This window comes from Sceloporus occidentalis, unplaced genomic scaffold, assembly GCF_023333645.1.
Source record: "Sceloporus occidentalis isolate IW3139 unplaced genomic scaffold, rSceOcc1.0.p SCAF_123, whole genome shotgun sequence".
Taxonomy (NCBI): Eukaryota; Metazoa; Chordata; class Lepidosauria; order Squamata; family Phrynosomatidae; genus Sceloporus; species Sceloporus occidentalis.
The window spans coordinates 982,424-1,002,049 of record NW_028317103.1 but is presented as its reverse complement, the minus strand read 5'-3'; the positions used below and the strand labels follow the sequence as shown (position 1 = coordinate 1,002,049).

General features: G+C 41.7%; 1 protein-coding gene across 1 annotated transcript in view; it reads right to left on the bottom strand.

The window, feature by feature from the left end:
- The window catches only part of LOC149282087 (cAMP and cAMP-inhibited cGMP 3',5'-cyclic phosphodiesterase 10A-like), a 314,224-nt gene that overhangs the window by 220,713 nt on the left and 73,885 nt on the right, over positions 1–19,626 (bottom strand). The gene's annotated exons all lie outside the window — the stretch shown is intronic.

The following is a 19,626-nucleotide window of genomic DNA, read 5'->3' as shown; positions in this document are numbered from 1 at the left end:
AAGACTAGGGGGGTACCAGAGTTGTGTGCATGTGACAGCAAGTCAAGGACCTTGATCATATTATCTCGCGCCTCCCTCCCCGGCACAAACCCCACCTGGTCCGGGTGAATCAGGCCAGGTAGAAGGGGGCAGAGGCGGTTAGCAAGGACCTTGGCAAACAACTTGACATCAACATTGATCAGCGAGACCGGCCGATAACTGCTACAGAGGTCCAAATTGTTTTCAGGCTTCGGAAGCACGACAATACTAGCATCGAGCGCCCGGGGGTCGAAGGGCTCACCACTGGCAATAGCGTTGAAGTGGGTCACCAAATGGGGGCCCAGGAGCGGGAGGAACTTTTTATAGGAAACGGCCGTGAAACCATCCGGGCCCGGGCTCTTGCCTGGGGGGGGAATTTTTAACAGCGAATTCGATTTCCGACAAAGTTATCGGATCCTCTAAAGCCGCGCTATCCTCCGCAGTAGCAACCCGGGTAAGGTGTGCGCCCAAAAAGTCGGAGGTAGCGGATGGAATATCTAGGCCAGGGCGGGATTCAGGGGGAAGGTTATAAAGGGAGGAGTAGTATTGTTGGAAACACTCGGCAATTTTATGAGAGTGGAAATGCAGATTGTTATGCCGATCTCGGATCCTAGTTAGGTAGGTTTGAGCCCTTTTCGCCCTCAAAGCCCTCGCCAACAACTTGCCCGGCTTATCCCCGAACTCATAGAAAAGATGTCGCGTCAGCAAAAAAAGTTACGTTTGATACGGGTGTCTAGCATAGTCGCCAGCCGAGCGCGAAGAGTGGTAAGCTGAAGCTGGAGCGACGGAAGGAGAGTGGCCTTGTGCCGCAGTTCCAGGGACTCAATTTGTTTAACCAGAGACAGAACAGCATCCGAATGCTGCCGTTTAGCCGCGGCCCCCATACCAATCAGGCACCCCCTCACAACCGCCTTATGGGCCTCCCATATGACTGGGGTGGGAACGTCCGGGGTAGTATTCTCAGTGAAGTAGTCAGTGATATGAGACGACAGAGCCGACAGATTACCGGGGTCATCCAACAAAGACTCATTAAGCCTCCAACTCCACCGGGGCCTGGGAAGAGCAATCAGGGAAAGCCTAATAAACACCGGAGCATGATCGCTAATAGTAGAAGGGCTGATCACAGCAGAGCGCAAGAAGGAGAGATGGAAGTGGGAAATGAAGAAGGTGTCAATCCTGGAGTAGGTGGCATGGGGAGCAGAAAAGTGTGTATAATCCCTCTCCTCAGGGTGCAGGGTACGCCAAGTATCAACAAGCTGGTTGAATTTAAGGTGCTTGAGAACCTTGCGAATATTAGAGTACGGCAGGCGCGACCTACCAGAGGAAGTATCCACAAGAGGGTCAAAAACCATATTAAAGTCCCCACCCAGGACAGTAACCCCCTCCTGGAAGTCCGCCAGTTTATTAAGTATTGCAATAATAGAGCGACCCTGAGATTTATTGGGGGCATACAGATTCACCAGGGTAACCTTTTGGGAACCCACATAGCCCTTGACAAACACGCAGCGCCCCTCGTCGTCCGCCCATTCGTCTAGAAGATGGAAGCGGACCACCTTATGTATAAGGAGAGCCACACCCTTAGGGTGGTATTTTTTACACTTATGGCTTAATGGGTTTGGGGGTTGTAAATGGGGGCAGGAGGGTTAAATTTTTTAGATGTTGTGTTAGGGCAATGGGATGTAAGGGTTTTTTCTTTTTTATATTTTTAAATGTTTTATTTTTTATTTTTTGCATTTTATTTTAAATGGTTAGCGCAGTATGGTTAGAGGTCCTCCTAGGGACCTCTTGAACATGTTATTAATGCCAGTGATGTCACAATTACATCACTTAGCTCACTTTTTTTAAAAATTACTATTCATTGTATCTTAGTGTTTTTTTGGATTGCGGATTTGTCTTTCAGCATGTGAGGAGAGTGAGAAACATGGTTTCTCACTCTCCTCTCTGCGATGCCCCTGCGGCAATCACTCTGTGATCTCTATGCAAGTCCCCACTAGGGGACTGAAGGGGTTAAACTGAATACCACAGAAACAAACATGGCGAAAATGTACACAAAGATGAAGACGCACAAAGCGAAGATTCTTGTTTTTTTGTGTTCGTCTTCGTGGCGCGCCTGCCAATTTTTCAAAGAGGAAGGACATTGATTGAGTGAGCTGATCTTTGTTTGTCCAATCAGCTCGCTTTTGTAACATCATGCTGAGGGCTTATCCAATGTCTGCGCTGCATTTTTTTGAAGTAGGAAACAGCCTTTATAAGAGCAGAGCTTGCATGAGATTTATTCATTCCTGCTGTGACAGATTTTGCAACAGTGCTGTGCTGCATCAGAGCATTACAGAGACAGGAGAGATTGTTCTGCATGAGACTGGTAATAGCCTTAGCCTGCCATTTCTCACAGTGTACTCTTACTGAAGTAGGATATTTTTTTTTCAGTGCTTCTGTGAACTGTCAACTGTGTAGTGCTGTTGAGCTGACAGTTTGCAGCACACAGTGCCTCACTGGCACTGCAGTGACTACTGCTTGCCTACTGTCTTCCCTTAGTTTTTATCATTTTTAAAACTTGATTTTGTAAATTAATTATTAATCATATAAACATAAGAAATCCCTAATAATTATTATTAATTACTTAATAATAATTAGTTAATAATTTAGTTCATCATTTTTAATTAAAGCTAATCTTACTAGTACTGGTGCTGCAGTGCTTTAGATGGTGCTTTGTGTTAGCAACAGCAAAAGACAATTTTTCTTCTTAATATTAATTAATAATTACCGTATTGGCTCGAATATAGGCCGCACCCTTAAAGTTTGGTGCTATTTTAGAAAAAATACACATTAGTGGAATGGTAAAACAGTATTTTGTCTAATACACAGGCATACATGTATTTTAACATTTTTGGTATCTATTATACAGTTTGTCAGCATATGTTATATACAGACAGAAAAGTAATAGCCATTTTAAGGCCCCCCCCATTCATAATGCACCTTACTTATAGATATGCCCCTCTGCCCCCTGATATGCCACTCTGTGCCCCAGATATGCTTTATAACCCCTGATGTGCCACTCTGCCCCCCCAGATATGCTTTATAACCCGATATTCTTTATGCCCCCTAAATATGCCCACTTGCCCCCCAGATATGCTTTATGCCCCCAGAAGTGACACTCTGCCCCCCTGAAATGCCACTCTGCTTCCTAGAAGGATCACCCCCTCCCCAGACTTACCAATGCACCCCCAGACTCCCTGGTGTCTAGCGGGGTTGGCCGGTTAACATCTGCACAATGCGTGTGGACTACCTCCACTGCCGACACTTTCGCCAGGGCTTCTATGGTGGAGCACTGGAAGGTAATGCCACACTGGTGCTCCATCATAGAAGTGCTGGAAGAAAGATTGACTGTGTGACAACAACTGTACTAAGCAAAGCATCAAGGTAGCTGTAGTACTAGTAGTAAGAAAAAAAATTATTTAGCTAATTTTTGTAGATTTAGCAGAAGTAGTATGACTACTAGTATGAGTATATCTGTCTGCTTCTGTATCTGATTAAAAGTGAAAGTTAAATACTGCTAGTAGTTTTACTAGTAGTTAGTGTATTATAATAGTTAAACTTGAGTTAATAACAGGGCCAGCCCGACAATGGAGCCGAGTGGAGCAACCGCTCCAAGCCCTTTTTTTTTTTTTAAAGCTGAGAAGAGAGAGAGAGAGAGGGTGCCGAGTGGTTTTATCTTACCAAGTTGTCAGTACCCGCTCGGCGCCCCTCTCTCCTCTGCGAGCCCTCTAGCTCAGTCTCGGTGCCGGCTTGTAATGTTGAGCGCCGGAAGATGACGTCATTTCCGGCGCTCAGCATTACAAGCGGGCACCGAGACCGAACAGGGAGACTCACCGCAGGACTGCTGAAAGGTAAGTACGGGGGGGGGGGAAGGGTAGAAAATGGGGGGGCGGCAGGGAGAGGAAGGGTAGATAATGGGGGGGGGCGGCATTTTAAACTTCGCCCCAGGCGGCATTTTGTCTTGGGCCGGGTTAATAACACCATATAGTGGCTTTAGTTAAACAATTGTTAACTAACTTTAGCACTTTGGCAGACTGCACACGACAGCACAGTGCAATTGTGCATAGTTTTTCATCAGTAGCACTGAAGAGAAACTTCCTCTAAATTTTTTTGGGTTTCCATTTTTTTCCTTTTCGTTCTATTTCCTCCCGGTCCCCTACTGTTAAACACAACACACACACACAACATAAAGTTTGAAATGGGTCCTCTTTTTGGGACTAAAAAAAAGGAGGGAGGGACAGACTCCACCTACCACCACAGCAGCAGTTCTTCTATAATGCAGCCTTTGCGTCAGTCTAGTCAGACAAGTAGGCCAAGCTCTCGGTTGTTATTTGGGGAATCATTGCTTGAAGGATCTACGTCATCCAGTAAAGGAAAGGCACCAATAGCAGGCAGTAGTAGTGCTGCTAGGCCGGCCAGCTCTACGCTTTTTTACGGAAAGTCGAAAGCACAAGAACCACCATCGAAGTTAAAGGGTAGCACAACTAGTACTACTACTAGCCCAGTGAGTAAAAAAAAAAAAGTATTTTGCCCCCAGCAGCATCTTCCTCTTCCACAATGCAAGGTGCCAAGCAGAGCACGTTTGGCAAATGGTTTAGCAGCAAGACTGAGAGTGGTGTTCCCAATCCCAAGCGATCTGGTTCTCACTCACAGAGGCTTTTTGTAAATAATTCACCACCACCAGGAATCAGGTTCCTCAGGGAACAGTCTATGAATGACTAGTACACAATTTTCCCCTGAGCCTCCACCTTCTCCGTAACTACTATCATCATCATCACCACTACCAACAAAACCTACCAAATCTGGTAGAATTAAAAAAAATAGCAATCCTGCTACCATTTCTATGGCCAGTACTCCTGTTTGTACTGGCACAGTTACCAGTGTCACCACCATTACCGTAACTGTGCCAATAAGAAGAACAACCACTGTTAGTAGCCAAAGTAGCGGTGCAAAGAGTCTAGAGACAGGGAGTGAGATTAATGTGCCATCTCCCAGTGTTCGCAGCGCCAGAGCAGTAGAAGCAGCACCTAAAAGAGTCCAAGGCTCTCCGTGCCGCAATTTGGGAGCACTATGAAAGTGTACAAGAAGGGCGCTATGGAAAGTGCGAACATTGTGGGAAGCTAATCGGCAGAGGGTAAGTGTCTGGACATTTCACCAGTTATTGGGGAAAGAGGCAGAAAAACGTAGAGCAGGCAGCATAGCTGGTGGCCGTGGTACTACTACAACAAATGTACAAATCACAATATTTTTATCAGTTGTGCGAATATGGGCACACATCGTACAGTGTTAAGGCGATATTTGTAGATCCCTTATAATGAGTTCAGATTAGATGTAGGTTTTTCTATACAAGACTTAAGGGTACTAGGAGGAGCTACTATAATCTTTATGGTTTTATTTTGCTTAAACATAATTTTAGGTTTTATAGGGAGATGATCTTTCAGAACATGATCTTGTTGTAGGATATTCCAATGTTTGGCCAGAATGTTTTTCGCCTGCCTGCTCCTTCATTATGTCTAGTAATGCATTTTACTTCAAAACTGTGTTTATCATCCTTTTTTACCTTATTTAGAATACTTTTCTCTGGTATCTGGTCAGTATTTTGGGTTTTGCCTGGGAAAGCATATGTGTATTATTGTATTTTTCCCTAAATCTTTTGGCCATCAAAATACAATCCCTCCCAATGTCTTGTCATAAACTGCGATTATGCCAATGTATTATCAATTGACCATATGGAATGTTGGAAATCGATTGGTGGTAATGCCCACTTCTGGCATCCAGGTTTTTTTTTTTATCTACATCTATGATTTTAGCTTTGTATGGTATTTTCCAAATCTTGAAAAAAAATGTTATATCCAAAAAATCCAAACTATTAGAACTACTATCATGGGTAAAGGAAAGATTTATTAGGTTTCTATTGATCAACAATGACAAGAGTGTATCCTTGTATCCCATCCAAATTATTTTAATACTGTCCCATACCTGCCTCAATGGAGAAAAGGGGAGACCCCCTTCTATCTCGCTACAGCCTCTTCAGGAAAGGGAGACACCTCTCTACAGCATCCTCTTCCACATCCACGCGCCCTCTTGTGGATCCATCTTGTGCATCTTGTGGAAAACTATATGCCCGCCACACACACTTAATAGAACAGAAGTGACGTGTGGCAATTAGAAAAATGGCACCAACACGTTCCGTTTCCTATTGAAACCATCAGAAATCATTAAACCTTGCCCTCTGATGGTCAGGCCTTTTTTGTTCTTTCACATATCCACTCAGAAAAATAAACATGGTGAAACTGCAAAGTGTCTTCAAATATGTGAAAAAAAAATTCTTTGGAAGGTGCTAATGCGGAATCAGCTGCATGGGACAAGCCAATAGGCCCCTAACTAGATTCCCTGAGCCGTCTAGTTTTTGGAAATGTATAGAAATATGGGACTTCTACTGTGTCTCAAATGAGACATGGACCCAGCAAACTGATCTGTCAAAATTCCAATTTTGAACCTGCAGTGCCTAACATTCCTGTACTCAGAGAGTGTTTCTGAATACAATGTTTAGGACAGACTGGTGCTAATATTGTTAACTAAAAAATTTTAAAATGCCCCTAGTAAAATACTTTGGGATGTCAACATTAAAAAATATATATGGGGGCGTGGCCTGCAGCTGAAGAGAGAGGATGCATGGCTGAGCTCCTCTCCAAACAACCCTGATAATACCGGCACAAACCGTCTTTATACACGGCTAAAACACCGGCAAGCTGGGTCTCGGACCACCGTGATCCCTGGAGCACATACCAGACACGATTCACGCCGCGGACCTTCCTTATTGCAGAGAAAATAGCGGCTCTGAAGAAAACCGCGCGAAGCCATCTTATCTCCTCGCTCCCTAATCACCATCCGCTGCCCGGCACAGAAACAGCTCTGCCACATCCTGACAGCGGCCGCACCGATCCCATCGCTCCGGTCGTCGATACGGCACTCCAGTACTCCAGCACCGATACGGAGCGAGACACAGGCAGGGTAAGGGACATTTTCACCCCAGCCCTTCGCCATTTTCTCATCACTGTAGCTCCGGCCCTCACACGCTGAGGGGAAGGAAAGCTCCCGGCCAAGACACACAGCAATCCCAGCCATATTACAAACGCTGTTCTGTTGAGAGCAGAACTAGACTACCCGGTTACTGGGCATTTTGGTGTCCGATTTTCGGAGGAGGAAAGGGACAAGGGGGACAAAATAAATAAAAAAAATAAAGTAAAAAAAAAAGTTATTTTCAACTATACTACAAAATTTACCTACTATCACAGGTGGGCAGTATTACATAACAACTGCCTCTCCATTAACACATTTATATCTTTGCCTACTGAAGGGCATGTGAAAGCATCCTGATACGGATCACTACGCTCCCTCCAACTTTGTATCAACTCACATTATGCCCAGCCGGCGGTCTAAAAAACAGGCTCCGCTTAAACTTACATCATTTTACTCTCCAAAAGACAGCAACCCATCGCTATCTACTCTACTTTCTTCAACGGAAACTACACAAAGCGATTCTCACCCGCTATCACCTATTCATTCCTCTACGTGCTCAACTATGCCTCCCAAACCCACCCCAGCAGCCTCTACTACACCCTCAGAGGCTGCTGCCTCACACACCTCAGTGGAAGACTCTAAACTCTCACCTACAATGGAAACCACTATTCGCTCTTTATTTCAAGAATTCCGAGAATCCCTACAACAAGATTTTATGTTCTTCCTCAGTACCTTATCCAAAGAAGTTACCAACATAGGGGAACGAACTGCACACCTTGAGGAAAAGATGGGGGAATTTACTGACGCTCATAACGCTCTAGTAGACAACCAAAACGAAATGACTGATGATTTATTTGAACTCAAATTGAAATTGGCAGACCTAGAAGATAGATCTAGACGAAACAATATCAGATTCCATGGAATTCCAGAATCTGTGCAAGCTTCTGACCTCAGGGACTTTCTCATGGCTTATTTTACAATTCTTACACCTCAAGCAGATCAGCGGGATATGACTATTGACAGGGTCCACAGACTTCCAAAACCCTCTCATCTTTCCAAGGACGTACCCAGAGATGTCTTAGCCAGGATTCATTTTTTTCACTACAAAGAGAATGTGCTAAAAGCAGCCAAAAATCCTCCTACTTTACATGACCGCTTCTCTAAAATAGCGTTATTTGCTGACTTGTCAGCAGCTACTTTGAAAAGAAGAAGAGCGTTCTCTACTTCCACTGCAATCCTGAGAGACAAAGGAATTCCTTATCGTTGGGGATTCCCTGTAAAGCTTCTTGTAACTAGGAATGGAGTCACTCATACACTTCATAATCCCAGTGCGGCACTTCACCTCATTAACAAATGGTTCCCTGACTCCATGCAAGAGACTTCTACATCTCCGCATAAGAAGAGACCTTCCCCTCTCCGCCAGGAATGGACCACGGTTGGAAAATCATCCTCCATGGATTCATCATATGGACACAGACATTCTCACTCAAGATCCCGATCTCCTACTTGAGCACCAGGGTGTCCCAAGAAGTACATGGACACCTGTTAGCAGACTTCTCGAAGTTTCGGATCCTCTGGAACTCTCGTCCAATACACCCGGTTCCTCCGCCAATCTCCTTTGACTGTAGCTCCAGCTTCTTCCTGACTGGACATTCTTTAGCCACGTATGGTTAGTGATAACTTTCTATACTGAATCAGGGTTGGGCAGTCAGTTTTTATCTCTGCCTTAATGTTCTTATGCACTTCACATATATCCACCCTCTCACTTGCCACTGTAAACCTAACGGTTTTGGCATGTTCTCACAGAACACTATTGTTGTTATCTAAAGTTAATTGTTTTTTGTTTCTGTTGCACTCAACTAGTTTGAAAATTTTCTATATGATCACTGTTAATGGTATACTACTTCATTTTTGGAGTTGGGCAGGTGCGTTACTTTACCCAAATACTTTAACTTATCACAATGGTGATTAAACTATCTACTTTTGAATGTGAAAGGTTTGAATAGCCCCTTTAAAACGAAATTTATTTTGGAAAGAATGTCGCAATCTACAATGTGATGTAATTTGTGCACAAGAGACTCACCTGCTAGACTCCGACACCTTTCGGGTTAAACATAAGAACTTTCCTAATATCTTTTTTACACCTAATACAAAAAAAAAAAAAGGGGAGTCCTTATAGCTATTAGTAACTCGGTGGTGTTCCGCTTGTTTAATGTAATCTACGATGCTAATGGTCGATACATAATTAATAATAATAACGTAAAGTTTTCTATTGTATCACTCAATGCTCCTAATAGGCGACAGGGGAAATTTCTTTCTCACCTCCTCACGACTCTCAACAAACATAGATATGGGGCGATTATATTAGCTGGGGACTTTAACAAGGTCCTCTCCCCCCGCTTAGATAAAAATCTCACAACACCTCGGATAAAAACACAGACATTTATAACATTCTCTTTAAAGAGGACCTATATGACACATGGAGAACCCTTCACGCTGAGGAGAGAGACTATACGTTCTTCTCTAACCCACATCACACATACTCGCGTATTGATCTTATAATGGTAGACAAATGGCTTCTCCAGAAAACCTTCTCCTCCACAATTGGAATTATATCCTGGTCGGACCACGCTCCTGTCTCAATATCTATTAGGGAACAATTTAACACTCCGCCTACTGCCCCCTGGAGACTCAATCACTCTATTTTGGGTGACCCAATTGCTAATTCTATAATAGAACGGGACCTTACTGAATTCTTTCATTTTAACTCCCCTACAGATACTAACATTCTTACGAATTGGTGTGCCCATAAAGCTGTCTTGCGTGGTACCTTTATAAAATTGGCCTCGGCCCAAAAAAAAAGTAGATTAGCCAAGACACAAGACATTCTGCACAATATTAAACTCATTGAAGACACACACAAACTATCCAGAGACCCTGCTTTGCTTAAGGAACTTAAGTCATTACGTTTTCAACTCTACCAACTTTTAAACTTTAAATTCGACTTTTTTCTTAAAAGGACGAAAACCCAATTCTACTGGCAGGTTAATAAAGCAGGCAAACTATTAGCGAATCGTTTTAAAATGAAAATAGCAAAATCTAAAATTCCATTTCTTTACGACAAACAGGGGAGAAAAGTGTTGAACCCACAAATGATCACAAACGTACTAGCAGATTACTATAGGGACCTGTACAACCTCCATCTAGATCCAAACACCCCCCAACCGACGTCACTCTCCATTTCTTCTTTTTTGAAAGCTATTAATCTCCCCTCTCTTAACAACGATAATTTACTTCTTTTGAATAATCCTATATCAAGAGAGGAGATAACATCGGCGATCTCCTCTTTGAAACCAAATAAATCCCCGGGCCCAGACGGACTGACTGGGGAATACTATAAAAAATATTCCCACATTTTATCTGCTCAACTTCATATAGTCTTGAACGAAATTTTTAATACAGGTGTCATTCCCCCTGAGATGCTACACGCAATTATCATCACACTCCCTAAACCAGGTAAAGCCCCCAACAGGCCCGAAAATTTTAAACCGATATCTCTGCTAAACATTGATTTAAAATTATATACTAAAATCCTGGCTAACAGGATTAACGACATTCTTCCATCTTTAATTAATAACGACCAGGTTGGCTTCGTTAAAGACCGACAAACGGTAGATGGAACACGACGATTTATTAACCTGATTTACTATGCTGAGACTCGCCGGATGCCTTCTCGCCTTCTCGCCTTCTTCTCCTTGGATGCGGAGAAGGCGTTCGACAGGGTGCATTGGGGTTTTCTGTCATCGGTCCTAACAAAATTTGGCTTCGTAGACCGTTTTGTCATATTCTCATCCTACTTTGAGAGCAATTTCACAATTATGGTACCAGTTTGTAATCCCTAACAATTTATTTCAAGTTAATCCACTATCTTTGTCCATTAAAATCTTGGAAGCAGCGATACCTGATCTGAATTTAGCAGGCTGGATCAACAAGGGAGTACAGCGTATATCAGACATTTGGGATGGTGAAACTATGGTCCCTTTTGAAATCCTCCATAATAAATTCCATATTAGCAACAAAGACTTTTACAAATACCTACAAATGCGTCACGCTTTCCAATCAAGCACAATACATTCTACTCACACTGACTCTGATTTGTTTAAATGGCTGACACAACATAGTAGACACCATAAAGGCATCTCAAAGTGCTATTCATTATTACTTAAACTTTACTTAGATCTTCCTGACCCCTACAAACTCAAATGGGAAACTGAACTTCATACTCACTTCACTGTAAACCAGTGGCAATCGGCACATTCGGTCATAACCTCAGTGTCTAAATGTATCAGCCACCTGGAAACTTCCAAAAAACTATTATATCGTTGGTATCTTACGCCGTCAAGATTAGCGTTATTCAATCAAACTCCAAACACCTGCTGGAGGTGCTCAGACATAGGTTCGTTTCTACACATCTGGTGGCAGTGCCCCAAAATATTGGCCTTCTGGAGGAAAATTGGTAAATTTTTGTCGACCCTTTGTAAGTTTCCTGTTATATTGGATGCCCCTCTGGTACTACTCAATATTAATGTAGACCAATATTCCCACTTTCATAAAACTATTATTCTGCATGCGCTGATTTCAGCGAGGTATAACATAACTAAACGTTGGAATTCTAACCTGATACCTTCTCTTAAAACAGTTATTCAAGATATCAATTCTAATTGTTGGCACGAATTTAAAATATCAACTGCCCAAAATACGACCACCGCCTTTTCCTCCAGGTGGGATATTTGGTTACATAGTACACACAATACGGTTCAGCTCCTTTGACTCCCATATTTCATTACCATTGCTCGAATCTATGTGTATGCAATTTACATGAGTGCGGAATTGTTTTTCTGTTATTTGTTTTTCGTTAATTTTTTGTCATTTTCAATTGATTATAACAAATCTACTTGTACCTTATTGTACAATTTGTATACTGTAACTGCGTTACCTCTGTACTTTTATACAACTATGTTTATATTTTTCCAACAAAAAAAAAACAACAAAAACCTCAATAAAATTTATGTTATAAAAAAAAAAATATATATATATATATATATATATATACTTTTATTTAGCAGTTTTTCTTTTTCCGGTCGCTATTGGGGCACAACTCCCAGCATACCACATCTTTAAAAAATCTTGTTTAGAAACAGCGATGCACATCATTCATATTTAACCCTGTAAGTGCCAAAATAAATGAAAATACCAGACAGGACAAATACCTAAATACACGTTTGTTGGTTTTTTCCCATTTGCACTGTTTACATAGTTTTTATGGGTGAAACTGTGAACAATGTTCATTTTTTCCCCCCTAATTTTCCCCACATTTTTAGATATTTTTATTATCATTTCAAAAGAAAGCCCTACTTGTGCTGAAAAAAACAATATATAATGTGTGTGCACTAAATGAGTTAGTGGCCAATCAGAGTTGAATAAAGACATAGTAAAAACACAAAAATCGCTCTGGTCATTTAGTGTAAACATGGTAAAAAATACCCCAGTCCTGAAGGGGTTATCCACTTCTCTTATAACAATATTCTGGATTTTTACTCAAGCTATTTAAATAATGGATTTCCGGCTGTAGCTATATTACTCCTGTATTGGATTCCTAATTGACATAGTCAATGTAGCTCAGCTTAAACCATTTTACAAAAATACCTTAACATAATTCCCCCCGACATTGTTATGGATATAAATCTATTTTCATACCATTGTGTTTGATAGCTTTTGTAAGTCCTGCATCTGATCATTAGGGCTTAGTATTACACTATTTTCGTCCCATAGGCTTTTTAAAAACCCTAAAGTTCTCTCCATCCTGCCTATCAAATTATATAGTCTTACAGTTGTGCTCAAAAGTTTGCCTGGCAGAAATTGTGAAACGTTGGCATTGATTTTAAAAATATGACTGATCGTGCAAAAAACTGTCTTTTATTTAAGCCTAGTGATCATATGAAGCCATTTATTATCACACAGTTGTTTGGCTTGTTTAGTTAATGATAACTAGACTTGTGCATTCGTATTCAGGAGAACACAAAAACAAACATGAATGTTGTGTTTCCATTCAGCAACACCGAGATTGGCATTAGAGGCAATGTCTGGCCTCTCTCCGGGCATCAACGTCCGCCATACACTGTATGGTGGTAAATGCCCATTTTAAAAGAGTTTAGGTGGCGATCAACAATCACCTCCTAAACTTCAATGATGTCTCTTAAATGCCTCGATAACAAGGGATTCAGCAACACCAAACACCCACCCCAGGACGCGCTGTGACCGATCCGGAGACTGGTCACAACCGCCACTGTGAGATTTTGCCAGAGACACCAGAGCACAAAACCAGGACGCCAGGACTCTTCATTACAAGCCAACTGCAAAACAACAGCAGTATAAGCAAATAAATAGAAAAACCCTACCAGAACCACAGGAAAATTTGAACCAGAACCACGAAAATGTCTTCTGACCTGAGGTTTGCTTCCTGCTGCTGAAACGCTGACCTCAGGCGCCCCTGGCAGCCTGTGATGAAACCCGGAAGTGCGTCACAGGGAGGATCTACCACAACCGCCGGCAGAAAGAAGCAGAGTCCCGGCATCCTGATAATAACTAGCCCACCCAAGGGCTGCTAACAGGTAAGGCAGGCTAAGGTCACTCCACCGACCCTGCACTGATTAACCCTATCCCTGCTCAGGCAAAGCGATCCTTCCATGGATCGGACCGGAGCAAAGGAAAACACTAACCCGCTACCCAAAGTGGGATGGCACCGTTGTGGAAAATGAGCTCTCCCACGAGCTAAAGAAAAACAAACGGGGGATAACTGCACCTACCCGGAATAGGGCAGGAAAGAACTTTGGGTAAGGGGGAGGTTCTGGGGGTTTTATTCTTTCCTGCCCTATTCGGATAGGCGGAGCCATCTTCTGTGCTACCGGGAGTGACAGGGGAAACATAGTTAACACCTATGAGGTTGTTAATTATAGGGTTAATTTGTTTTATCTAAGCAAATACCATTGAGGGTTTATATTTATTCTTATTATTTTCTTTTTGTAATTATTATTTATCGATTTATTAATTTTTTTCTATATTTATTTTATTTTAATGAAAAAACTTTTAATATGTATCATCTCTTTAAAACCCCTTCCAGGTTTCAATTCTGACATTCTCATCCCATAATTCTAATCTGTAATTTCCCCTTCTTTCCTTCGGTCTGGCGCCTCCTTTTAAAAAAAAAAAAATTAGACGAATAAATAGAGTTTTTATTAGACTGACCTTCCATATTATCACTTCTATTTTGAGTTAAGAATTCCACATTTTCTTGTGATTCTTCTTCACTTTGAACAGGTATATTACTATTTTCCCCATTCCGGGGTAACCTGTATAAATCTTGTCTGCCCAACTCCAATCTGACATTGCCAGGTGATTTTAAAAACTCATTTATATTGTGAAATTCATTCACCCTCTTTGAATTTTATGGTTTTACATATCCGGACATAACAACAATCATCTGTTCCTTAGCAGGTCTATAAATTACACCAATATGACCTCAGATGAACAAAAACACATGACATTACATCGTGTCATGATTTATTCAACAAAAATAAAGCAGAAATGGAGAAGACATGAGTGAAAAACTAAGTACACCCTTACTGATTCCATAGGAATTAAGATGCTAAGCAGCAGACAGGCACTGTAAATCATACACCCTTGATAAATTGATCATCAGCAAGTGTGACCATCTTTATAAAAGCCAAAGTTTTAGCAGTTTGCTGATCTGGAGCATTCAGGTGTGTGCTAACACAATGCCAAGGAGAAAAGACAACAGCAATGATCTTAGAGAAGCAATTGTTGCTCCCCATTAATCGGGGAAGGGTTATAAAACCATTTCCAAACAAAATAAACTCCATCATTCTACAGTGAGAAGGGTTATTCAAAAGTGGAAAATATCCAAAACTGTTAACCTTCCCAGGAGTGGATATCCCAGCCAATTCATCCCAAGGTTAGACCCCGCAATGCTCAGAGAAATAAAAAAAAAAAAAAAAGTTATACCTTAGTCCCAGATAACATGTTAGAGTTCATGACAGTACAAATAGAAAAAGACATAAGTATGGTTTTCTTGTAAAAGGTACATGGCACCATGGTTTAGGTTTGCAAAGATGCATCTGAACAAACCACAAGACTGAAACAATGTCCTTTGGACAGATGAGACCAAAGTGAAGATGTCTGACCATAATGGACAGCCTCACGTTTGGCAAAACCCAAACACAGCACATCAGCAAAAACACCTCATACTAACTGTAAAGCACGGTGGTGGAGAGGTGATGATTTGGGCTTGTTTTGCCACTACAGGAGCTGGGAACCCCGGACTCATTGAATCGACCATGAACTGCTCTTTATAAATATTAAAATATTATAAAATATTCAAATGTGAGGCTAAAGCTTGGCTGAAATTGGCAGGGGGCTTGTCTGGCACCGACCAATGGATAGAGCACATCTTTTAGAAGGAAATAGGAGAACATTAGAGAATAAAGATAAAAAAATACTTCAGTTTCTCATTTTTCACACAATACAATACTAAAGCACACCACATTAAAATAATCTTTGATAAACATTGGCATATGCTAAAAGACGATGAAGCTCTAGGCTCATTATTACCAGATAGGCCACAAATCATATATAAAAGAACAGATACGTACTCCCGATGATAAAAAAGAGTGTATGGGAGATTCTCTTTTGGGACAAAAAACAGAAGGTTTTTTCAATGTGGCCGGTGCAAAATGTGCACACATCTCCCTAAGAAAACCAATAATTTTATAGCAATGAAAACAGGCATAACTTATGACATTACAAAATTTATAATTTGTAATTCTAAGAATGTTGTTTACCAGCTATAATGTGCATGAGGATCTCAGTGTGTTGGTAGAACCATTAGACCTATGAAGGAAAGGATCTTAGAACATCTATTGAATATTAGAAATAAAAATCTTAATTATAGTGTGTCTTGACACTGTAATTAATTTCTTAAATTCTCATTAAGTAGTTTTAAAATTATAGGCATTGATTTGGTTTTACCAAGTTCGAGAGGTGGGAAGAATGTAGAAAATGTATCTAAAAGAGGAACTGCATGGATTTTCAAATTAAAAACATTCAAGAAAGGAGGTTTAAATACTGATTTAGATATATGACACATTTAAATTATAATTTTATGGGATATCATGTAAGTTATATCTCCTTATATAAATTATTACTTTAACCCTTCACTAGATACATTTGAATTTTATTCTATAATTTCATGACACTATATATTTTTCTGTGTATCCATAATTCCATGGTAAAAATATTTTTTTATTAAAAATATTAATTTTTTAAAGTATGTTTTTATATGTATTTATTTAATTTATCTTTGGAGCTTAACTATTGGAAGCCTTTCTGGTCTTTCTGGACACCACGTACACTGGTGTGGGGGATAGACTGCTCTCTGATACTGTACTATCTTAAGAATACCTTGTATTCTAAAGTCACCCTACCTTTTCTACTTGGTAATACTTATCCCCTAACTTGTGTGTTTTTATCAGTTGGGGAATATTAAACATTAGAAGGTGTGTTTAGTTACTTTGTTCTCCATTTTCGGCTTACATTCATTAGTGGGACATCTGTGAGAAGCGAGATACAGATGCAAGGGAACTTGCGTCTCCTTGGTGAGACGTATAAACAAACAGATGTACGTTGCTACAAGTGCCATACAGAGTTCAGATAAAAGAGAAGAAGAACCGAGTAAAAGCTTTTTACCCTCCTGAGGAAGCCACAAGAGACGAATCGGTCTGGCAAAACACGTTGAGGATTTATATATGTAATAAGAACTCACTGTGTCACTCCTCCAGCTCCTGATGCCGCCGGGAGGAGGACCGGCCGCGCTTCAGGAACGCCGGCCGTTCGGGACGGCGGGTGGTCCTCCGCCCGCGGCACATGTGGTATTAGCGGGAGGAGGGTTGGGGAAACCATCTCCCCGGGCAAGAGGACAACCCTCCGCCCGAGGTACACGAAGATCTGGGGAATCGGTCCGTTCCCCGGATCGTCGTCCCAGGAAGGGGAGAACCAGCTCAGGGAACAGCAGCTCCCGGAGCTTAAGTTCTTACCTGTCCTCCGGCCGTCGGTCTGCCTCTCGGGCACGCTGCGTTCTAGTGATGTCCGGATCATGAACGAATCGTTCATTTGATCCGGTTCTTTTTAGTGATCCGGATGAGTCGGTTCACTAGACTGAACGATTCGTTTGTAGCGGTTCAGTCTGTGAATCATCATGCAGCTGTAACCTGATCCTAGAGCTGTGAGTCATCTGCAGAGCACTCTGGGGTCAGGTTACAGCTCATTAATTCTCACAGGAACGATGACTCATAGAGTCAGAGATTCGTTCAAAGAGTCGAATGATCCGAAGAGTCGAATGAACCGAAGAGTCGAATGAACCGAAGAGTCGAATGAACCGAAGAGTCGAATGAACCGAAGAGTCGAATGATTCGAATCTTACAGGGATCCGGATCTTACAAGGATCCGAATCTTACAGAGATTCGAATCATTCAGAGAAAATCACTGATACCATACTTTTATAAATAAATACATTAATAATGTTCACACTGCCCCCAGGATTTAGATTCCCCTGAGTTTGCCCCCCTTTACCTATAACTGCACCTACAGTTAACTTTATTAAATTAATTAAATTAACCCTCAATCATCAGCATAAAATTAACCCTTATACCCCATCAACCATAACTGCCCCTGAAATTAACCGTAAAGATCCCATTAACCATAACGGCCCCTGAAATTAACCCTAAAGACCCCATTAACCACAACGGCCCCTGAAATTAACCCTAAATACTCCATTAACCATAACTGCCCCTAAATTAATTGCATGTACTCCAGATAAATTACCTAATAAATTGGTATGGTTGATGGGGTCTTTAGTGTTAATTTGGGGGCAGTTATGCTTAATGGGGTGTTTAAGGATAATTTAGGGGCAGTTATGCTTAATGGGGTCTTTAGTGTTAATTTAGGGGCAGTTATGCTTAATGGGGTGTTTAAGGATAATTTAGGGGCAGTTATGCTTAATGGGGTCTTTAGTGTTAATTTAGGGGCAGTTATGCTTAATGAGGTGTTTAGGGTTAATTTGGGGGCAGTTATGCTTAATGGGTCTTTAGTGTTAATTTAGGGGCAGTTATGCTTAATGAGGTGTTTAGGGTTAATTTGGGGGCAGTTATGCTTAATGGGGTTTTTAGTGTTAATTTAGGGGCATTTATGCTTAATGAGGTGTTTAGGGTTAATTTGGGGGCAGTTATGCTTAATGGGGTGTTTAGGGTTAATTTGGGGGCAGTTATGGTTAATAGGGTGTTAAGGGTTAATTTTAGGGGCAGTCATGGTTGATGGGGTGTTAAGGGTTAATTTTAGGGCAGTCATGGTTGATGGGGTGTTTAGGGTTAATTTAATGGTGAGGGTTAATTTAATTAATTTAATAAAGTTAGCTTAAGGTGCAGTTGCAGGTAAAGGGGAATGTAAATCCTGGGGGCAGTGATTATGAATGTATTATTTATAACAGTATGGTGACATTCTCTGAATGATTACAATGCCAATGAAGGCAGAGAGTCGTTCAAAGATCCGGATCTTACAATGATCCGGATCTTACAATGATCCGGATCTTACAATGATCCGGATCTTACAATGATCCGGATCTTACAGTGATCCGGATCACTGTAAGATTCGGATCCCTGTAAGATCCGAATCTTTGAACGACTCTCTGCCTTCATTGACATCACTGGAGGCAGGGGGGAGGATTCATAATGAAAGGGGCGGGGCCAATCGTTAGTGTGCCTGCACGGAGTTACTGGAAAACAGTAACTCCGTGCAGACACACTGAGTGATCCGAAGATCCGGATCATGAATCGGATCATTTCAGTGAACGAATCGAAATGATCCGATTCACTTTAATGATCCGAACTTCCCATCACTACTGCGTTCTGCTGGGGAATTGATGGACGGCCGGGGGGCGTGGTTTTGGTTATTGTCGGGGAGGGGCTTGTGAAGTGGCGCCAGATTTAAAAAGCCAGTTGTGCTTCTCACAGGCACCCTGTTGTGGTCTTTACAGTTTGTGTATTGCTGCTCTTGCTGGCCCTTATTGTGGTTTGACCCTTGCTTGCCTGACACTCCTTTGCTCCACGATTTGGTACCGTTGTCTGTGACTTCTGTTTACCGACCCGGCTCGTCTGACTACCCGCTTAGTGAATATGACCCCTGGCTCGTCTGACTACCTGTATCGTGTATCTGGCTCGTCTGACTACACGCTTAGTGTATTGGACCCCTGGCTTGTCTGACTACCTGCATCGTGTTCCTGTTGCATGCTGTGCCTTGCTGGCTGGGAAGTTTTCCACTGTTGGGATCATCTAAGTCCTGGACTACTGTTGCCGGGAGCTCCTCTCTCAGCAGAAGTAGCTTGGGCAGAAGAACTTCTGCGGTGAAGACCTCCCTTAGAGA